Below are 9587 nucleotides of genomic sequence, written 5' to 3'. Positions count from 1 at the left end.
TAGTACTAGGGAACCTGGCAAACAATGATTCAAGAAAACCTACCAAAGAAAGGTAATCAAGGGAATAAATGATTCAAGGGAAGGAAAAAGAACATGAATACATGACTAAAGGAGAGGTGCATGTCATGATGAATATCTCAAGATATTCATATGAACAAAACATTGTTCAAAACGACAACATTGATCACATATGGAATAATCAAGGGATGCACAAGAAACCTTCCTACACCCTTGGAAGGTAAGCATAAACAAAAATGTTTAAGTTCACGCATGACTGGGGAAGTCACACCGGGAATATCTCAAGAAAGTCATGTTAAAAAAATTGTTGTACCAACAAACGCATGACGAGCCATACCTAGCTAGGTATGGTGATATGCTTTCTCAACCCTAGCCTACTAACATGTCCCTTGGCTTATCCGCTTTCATACCTCTCACTTATCATTCTCTTCCACGTGTATCCCTCTTCACCCTATCCACTTAAAAAGTTACACAAACACCATCCTTTAGTGTACCTTGAGAAAAACTGGGTTCAATTTTGTCCAGCCTTGAATTTAAAGGTTCAACATTTTTGAACTTTAATAATAGTTATAATATCGATTAACTTACTCATTTTTCCAATAAAAACCGTTTGAGATTGCACACATAACTCTTCTATTATCTAACTTGTTCCTTATACACCTCTTTTAACCTTCTCCTATAGAAAGTAGGAGAAAATGGATGAAGGACATGTGACAAATTTCACCCTCTTCACTTCTAAAGGCACTTATCTCATCAATTTTTTCACATTTTTTATAGTACTTATTTAACTAGAGTGCTTGCACATCTCCACCATGCTGTGAGTATATGCTTCTGCAATTCGCGCTTCTCGACGAGAAGTTGGCTAGAGAAGACGGTGGGTACTTGGGCATCTTAGCTAGTTTAAAGACTATGAATAAAAATCCAAGTTGCTTTTTGACTACCAAAACTATGCATATACTATCACTTTGTTTTAATAGTCCAAAAAGTAAGGCATTCCATTTCTCCTCCACGCCTTCCCCAAATTCTCTCTTTTGTGCCTTTCCATGCCCTTGTCCATTTCTCTCTTTTCCTAGAGGCCTCCCCTCCATGCAGTGCTTGATTTTGATGGAAGCATCTCTTTACTTGATCTCTCCTCCTCAGCTCCTTGGCATCATAGAGATGAAAACCAATTCACTAGCACAACACCACAAAGGGTGCGGGTGCATTATTCATCGTACTATCCACAGGCTAATAGCCAATGCATTATTCACCGTACTATCCATAGGCTAATGGCCAATAGGCAGAGAGCACCAACAAGACTTTATACATTATTCACCTTACTATCCATAGGCTAATGGCCAATAAGCAGAGAGCCCAAAAAGACTTTATGTGGCATTTTAACCAAAACCGTTCAAGCTAACTAGATTAATTGGGAGAACAAGCTTATAGCTACACTTTTGGGCTTATCCACATCTTAGAAAGTGGCAACCGGGTATACACCATTCCAATTGGTCTTCAAAGTTGATGTCATGATGCCTATGGACTATATAGTACTAAGCTTAAGGATCGCAATCAGTGTGAGAGAATGACTGAGAATGCTATGGTTGTGAGCAATTGACTATTGGCCATGCATGGTTTTATGGAAGAAAAGTTTTAACCCAAAAAAAAAAAAGATTCGACCAAAACATTGAGGAACTTGTGGAAGGAAACCTAGTCCTTATGTTTGGAACAAGAAGTAATCAAAAAAAAAAGCTAAAACTTCTAGGTATATGACCATTGAGGATCATGGTGGAGATCATTCCAGAAGGGTCTATAAGGATTGAAACCCTTGATGGTGTAGAGACTGAATGGAGTAAGCTAAAAAACTACAATATACCCTTGGCCCAAGAGATGCTTTCCCACATCCACAGAAAAATAAAATTAAAAAAGGAAGAGGAAAGAGTGAGGAGACAATCCCAAGATAAGGCTAAAAATAGAATAGCCAAGGCTAAAATATGCTTTCACGGAAACTCTAAAATAAATATGGATGCACTAGTCTCCCTTGATGATGATGCCCTAGCTGCATGGGTCAATATTCAAGTATCTTCTCCATAGGACCTTGAGCATTTCTCTAATTAACACAGGGGCAAGCCACTATTTGTTATCCTTTGAAACATGGGAAGCTTTAGGTAAGGTAGAATTAGAACCTACCAATGCTAAGGCTCATAGTACCTTCCATGCAAGTATGGAAAAGGTTGAAGGAAGTTTGAAAGTGTATATATGGTTGGAAAGGTTTATTATTCTTGTAGGAGTTAGGGAAGAACATGTGTTGTCAGGCATCAACCGATTGCTCCATTCAATGGAGAGAAAGAACAACCTATATAGAAAAAGATGGGCGTAGAGTAAGAGTGCCACTCTGGACTTTGACAAGCATGGAAATTCCATCTTCAACCAATATTAAAAGCCTTCCAAACCCACAGATAGATAAAAGGAAAGATAAGGGTAACACAAAATAGAGCACAATAGTCGTAACCTCTCCCGGTGCTTCCAAAACCCATAATCACTAGAGTCAATGGACTAGAAAACAATGGGTCAGCGGACTAGAATAAAATGGGCTCCTAAAATCCTCTTAAAGACACAAGGGTATTATGAAGGTAAGACACAAGTCTAGATACCTAAGCAAAGAGTGATGAATAAATCCATAGCTTAGACTCCAAACAACCCTGCATCACACCAACAACATCAATGGGGAAAGAAGACATTCTTGCTAGGTACCAAAAGCCACTCTAATAGCATAGGTACATGGTGCCACCCAGATATGGAATACCAAAGAAAGTTCAAAAGCTAGAGGAGTTTTCTTCTACCTTTCACACTTCCCCTTTTTCATATCTTCCATCCTTTTGCCGCTTCAAGCATTGGGTGTGCCCATTTACACCACTGGTCACACTATCTAGCATTGCTTTGTCTACACTCTTGGCCATCGCACATTTTTTCCCCATTTCTCTTGTCATCCTTATTCATGGATGGGCAGATTTGCATTATCTTGGACTTTCCCATGCTATGTTTAAGGTGTTAACACAACTTATATTTTGTGGAGGTTTTTCACATGTGCTTCACATTCCAGGTGGTTTAGTGTTTGATTTGAGAACTTTAGGTGTGTTCACATGCTTTGAGTGTGTTGGGAGGTGTTCACGTGCAGCCATGATTTACTACTACTATCCTTCATGCTACACACCATCATCATCATCATCGACATCATTTTGTTACCATCTCATATCCCAATCGTAGGAGATTTTCTCATGCACTATCATCATGGCTCTATGCTCCTAATCACAAGTTACCGTCATGTCTTAGATCACATTTCTTTTGTCGAGTTCACATATACCTTTGGGCACTTCAAGACTTAGACCTCTACATCCTCATTCGTTGCCAACTTCATGCTATGACGAGGTGACATAGTCACGCCATGGTTGGATGTTTGAGCTTGAGGGTTGGATTGTTTACAGGTATATCTTTTATCATATTTTTGATGCATAATGATCTTGATTTAATGTGTACAGAAATCAGCTTAATGGAATGTGTTCATGTTGTGGAAGTGGAGCTACACACATGAGGGGGGAGATTACACCCAATCTTGGAGTCGTGCTTTTTTGTGAGCTAAGTATTTTTAATTGTTTTATCTCAATTATTGAATATGTTAACCATGTGTTATTTGATGAGTTATTTGAATTAAATCAATTCTTGCAAGTTTCTTTTAAATTTTATCTTCCTAGAAAATTAGATCCATTGACAGTGGTATCAGAGCTAGATCTAGAAAGATGGAGACAAGAATTGAAAGCTTAAAATCTTAATTCAAGCTAGATCATCTAGAAAGATGGAGACAAGAATTGAAAGCTTAAAATCTTAATTCAAAGGTTTTTAAAGAGTTGCATTTATTATCTAAGGGGAAAAGACCAAAGGGAGGGTGGCAAACCACTATGTAGAAAAACCATAAGACCACCTTTTTCTTGAAAAATGGTTTTCCCCAATCCAAATCCTTTCTATGATCCAACCCTATGGATTGAATGAGCTTCTGAAGGAGGAATAAGTTTCACAATTCAATTGTGCTTCCATAAATCAATTTATGGAGATAATTAACTTAATCGGTTGTTGCAAGCTGATTTTTCTTTTTAATTAAAAAGTTAATTACTTAAGGTTTTATTTCCTTCTCTCCAATCGGCGGCTTTTGGTGGGCGGCGCTGATTTTTTTTTTAAATTTCACTCTCTTTTTCCCCAGCGACAACACTCCTTCACAGTCGGACCGCGGCTGCTTACCAAAAAGAGAAATGTTTCTTTTTTTTAAAGCTTAATAACCTTTTCATGAAGCTTAATAATAAAGCTTTACAAATTTTATTTTATTTATTTTTAATCTCTTCATGGGCAGCCGACGCCAATTGCAGACTATTTCTTTTTGTGAGCAGTGGGCGATTTAGTGAGAGAAACATCATTTCTTTTAACTTTGTAAGCTTTACAAAGTAAAAGCTTAAACTATAAGCTTTAAAGCTTATACAATTAAAGCTTTATAAGCTTACAAATGTTTATGTAAGCTTTAAAATTTAATTTATAAAGCTTACCTTTTAAAAGCATTGAAGGGATCTCAAAGAAGAATAAGGGTTTATTCAAAGGGAAAAAAATTCAGAGAAAATTAGATCTTTCAGAGCTGTATGAAATTTATAGAAAATTTCAGAAAAAGCTCTCTTTTCTTTCTGGAAGCCCCTTGCTATTAAATTTCGGCATCAAAGAAGTATTGGCTTTTGTAAATTCTTGGAGGACGGAATCAAGGCCAACTACTAGACAACAAATTCAACAATTCTAGAGCTAAGTCTTCCGTCTTCATTTATTTGCAATATTGAATTGCATTGTCTTTATCTATTTAATTGCAATGGCTACTTCACCCGCACCATCCACTGTGCAAGAACAAATCCTAGCACTTCAAGAGTAGATTGCCAGTGAGCAAGAACTCCAACGCAAATTAGAGCGTCAAGTGAAGCATTCCAAACACAAACGTGATTCTTCCAACTCAGACGAGGAGGAAAGTGATCATGTTAGACACACTGTTAAAGCTACCTTGCATGCTCAAAATTCTCGGAAAGACTCACGAATCAACCGAAAGGCATTCACTTTCCAAAATTATAATGTGGCAAGAAGGATGCTCGAATTCTTATTGCATGGATTAGCCAACTAGATGACTATTTCTCTGGCGAAAAGTTCTCAGAAAAGGATAAAATAAAATGTCATTATAATCACTTGATCGAAAGTGCTACCTTATGGTGGAATGTGATCAAACAAGGTGAACATAGACCTTCAACATGGAAACAATTCCAAAAACTCTTAAAGAAACATTTCCTACCTTCACAATACAAAGCTAAGGCTCGACAAGGATGGTCTACATTCAGACAACTTAACGAAAAGAATATATCAATTTATGTGGACAGGTTTTGGAAAACTTTATTACAAATGTAGGTAATCGATAAGGTTCACACCAAGGATCAAAGAAAGTTCATAGCAGGTTTGAAACCTACAATTCGATCAGAGGTAAATATGTTTTGACCGCATTCTCTTAGCTCAACTATTTCATTAACCTTAAATTGTGAAAAGAAAACTTGGTTTTCTAAGAAATCAATGGCACACCAAACCTCGACGTCGACATTTTTGAGGCTTAAACCCTCTCCGAAATCAATTAATACATCTCTTAATAACCATAACACATGTATTGACACTAAGATAGATGATTCACACAAAAGGCTAATAAACATGATTCAAAGAAGTGTTACAGGTGTAATGAGATTAGACACATCGCATCAAATTGTACATAGAAGTCAAAGTTTATTTCACTAGGACTCAATATGATCAATGATGATGAAGAATAAGAATACCACGATGACTACTCCGACTCTTGAGGTAACATATTTATTCCATTTGATTATTTAACACTTTTTATTAAGTTTCAAACAAGGAGTGTTTGAAACTTCTTGAAGGAGCTAGCCCTTCCATCTTGAACTATACTTTATGAATTTTTCACGATGTATGAATCAAAAGTAGAACTTCTTGAAGGAGCTAGCCCTTCCATCTTGAACTATACTTTATGAATTTTTCACGATGTATCAGTCTTGTGGTATGGGACATGAGATTAATCCTGTGTGAAGGATTCCGATGTATACTTATCTGTGTGGGATAATTTCTGGTGGTATGGGACACTAAAATTTATTACGTATAGAAGTCCTTCATACAATGTCTTTATAACTAGAGAACATACTTGAATTTATCTATTATAAGACAATTGATCTCCTTTCCTCACAACAATAAGCAAACACGCATCTGAGGTCCAAGCAGGAGGGATGTTACATAATGTCCACCCTTTAGTTGTATTGGGACGCTCGGACGCTAGTGTGCCATTCTAGTGAATTGGCATCGTGGGTGACTCCACATTAAATAATGATTACCTAGTGGTATTGGCATAGCTTGAGACCATGCTTGACAGGTGTATGTTGCTAAAGTGTAACAAGTAGTGCCATGCTTAACAACTATATTGTAGTCAAAGTGAAATAAGTGGACTATGCTTGACAACTACACACGATCAAAGTGTAACAAGTGGTTTATGCAACTGATGCACCATGCTCTTGGAGTGTAACAAGTGGTAGCTCACACCATGCTAGATGATGTGTACATGATGATACTCTCATCACATAGTGAAACAAGTGGCAAATATATGTTATGTTTATGCCTATCAATGTTTCATATTGGGATTAATTGTACATAAGGCAATAAATTGGGATATGTTTACAGAAATAGGTGATGAGCAATGTGTGCGTGTCGCACATAAGGGATCTTGTCTATATCATATCATTTAGTATTATTATTTGTGAATTGACGATGGGTGTGCGAGGATCACCAATTTAGGTGTCACACAAGTTTTTGTTGTTGTAGCATTTTCTTCTACACAACTGAGGACACCCAATCTTGGAGTCGTGCTTTATGAGCTAAGTATTTTTAATTGTTTTCTCTCAATTATTGAATATGTTGACCCTGTGGTATTTGATGAGTTATTTGAATTAAATCAATTCTTGCAAGTTTCTTTTAAATGATATCTTTCTAGAAAATTAGATCTGTGACATCGATGCCTAGCCATTTGAGGCAATTAGATCCATGACATCGATGCCTAGCCATTTGAAGCAATTATTTAATGAGAGGGATATATGTGGTTGATGGTCCAGGTGGTCTCGACTTTGTTGATTTATTGCTTGGCTACCTCGACACGGATGGTTCGGCATTGTTTGCATGGGATGATTCTTATTCTGGAGACTTTACATGAGTGTAGTGCACTCTTAATCCATCATGATTATGTTCATGAGAATGTAGACTACTTTGACACAGATTTAAATGATCATGATGATGTATTACACACATACACATGATGTTGTATCGCACACACATACTCATGATAATATTGATACATGTGCACACAATGATACACATGCACATGATGATATTGATACATTATGCCTATGAGCATAGGCCTGAGCTTCTTGTATTATATGTGTTTATATATTCTTCTAGGGCTTACAGATGTGGGTTCATTCTTGATTTGACCACTACTCCTAGATCTGCTTTCTTGGTAGTGTTCCTGTGGATAGAGTTTATATATTTGAGCAGTCAGGCATAGTATGTGAGATTAGTAATGATTTTGTTGAGGTGAGACCTCGTAAGAGAGGCAAGACTATGCATATGGAGCATATTCTTATTAGATCATATGTTGTTGATCTTGAGATATTTTTATTTGAGATAGGCATTATCTCAGATTTTGTACTAATGGATATTGATCTATTATGAGATATAGGTCATATAGGGGTACCCTTGATGGAGATAGACTATGGGGATGACTTAAAGACCTTAAGGATGCCATGGATGATACCACTTATCTCTCATGTGTGGATTCATATTCAATGATGATTATGGTGATCTTGATGATCATGTTTATACTTTAGTTCATCATACACATATAGATGGTCTTGCATATGAGGATATATTACATGGTATATGCACCATGCCTATACACATATTGATGCAGTGGATCATGCCTCGAATTGTCCGAGAGGTGCTACATGCTATGACATCATTGATTGCCATTTGATCTTGCATGATACTGACCTTAAGTTATGTTACTTTGGCTTCTATGATTGTCAACATGATCCTATGTTCTTTGGAGCGAGGACATTTATCTTTGGATACATTCTATGCTACTTGGGGTGTATGGTATTTCATTACCTGGCGGCATGTCATTCGGATACACATGCGAAACATTTTGGTTTGGGCCTACATGATGCTTCATTTGTGCAAGGACAATTCATCATTCCAGCTATAACTAATGGCTTTAGTTGTTGGTGGATACCTTAGATGATGTCGAATTCACACTATGGTTAAGTGGAAGAGCTTGTGAGTTTTACCTTCAACCCATGAGCTATTACTACATTAGATTCAGAAGTCCGTGATGTATACTACAACTATCCATTTGACCTAGGATGATATTTGGCTAGCTTCATCATCGACAATAGTTCCTTACACTTTACATTTAATCTAGGTTTATTTAGCTATCTTCACCATCAACCATGGTTCCTTATGCTTCACAATTGATCTAGATTTATTTGGAGCCATTGTTCTAGAGTTTATATGGTGTAGATTCCCATTTGATCGAGGTGGTTACATGATTAGCCTCCTCTTCAACGGCATACCACCTTTCTTTTCATTCGATCTAGGGGGTCATGCGACTTTTACGTCGACGTCACGTGACATGTTTTTGGCATCCATTTGTCTCGATACATCGACACCTAGTTATGGTCAATTTTTTTTGCTTTTGTATACAACCTCTTGTATATGTTGTTTTGTGCACAACCAATCTTTGAAATCATTGTAGGAGGGCATGGATTTAGTAAAATGAAGGATTTTAGTATGCACATGGGGCATAGGCCTAGGCACATGGGGCTTAGGGCATTTTTATGCATATGGGACTAGGGCACATGTGGCCTTGGGACTATAAAAGGCACATGGCCTTTGTACTTTGTACCCTTTTGATATCTTCTGATAATATACACTTTGTCTTCTTGGAGCTTATGGCCCAAGCTTTTATGGATGTGTCATGGCAGACTTCCCATGTCTAGGTGCTACTCCCCATGATGAGTATTCTCTTTAGGATGGTGACCTACACCCATGTCTAATCCATGCCTTGAGTAGCCCCTTTCTTGCACATTGCGTGTATCATCATCATCCATGAAGATTACACCCTTCTCCATGATTGTTGCTGTGCACATCAATAATATATAAGTCATCTCTTAGGACACCTCAACAGTGTCTTCGTTACTTGCATGACCTATTTCCATCTTGATATACATCTATGAAATCCTTTTAAGGATGTCTGGGTCATCGTCATCTCAATCTTCTCTCTATGAGGACAAGGCCCATCACAAACCCTAAAATCGTGAGCATGGTTCTACATTTTTATGCCAAGAGTTCAAAAAAACTAGTATTTGTACCTTTTTCGAACTCACACTACCCCCAAACCTTCCAAAAATAAAAAA

Source organism: Cibotium barometz, chromosome 20 (assembly GCF_041138505.1).
Source record: "Cibotium barometz isolate CiBa-2024 chromosome 20, ASM4113850v1, whole genome shotgun sequence".
Classification (NCBI taxonomy): domain Eukaryota; kingdom Viridiplantae; phylum Streptophyta; class Polypodiopsida; order Cyatheales; family Cibotiaceae; genus Cibotium; species Cibotium barometz.
The sequence above is the reverse complement of the archived record's forward strand: the minus strand, read 5'-3'. Positions refer to the sequence as shown.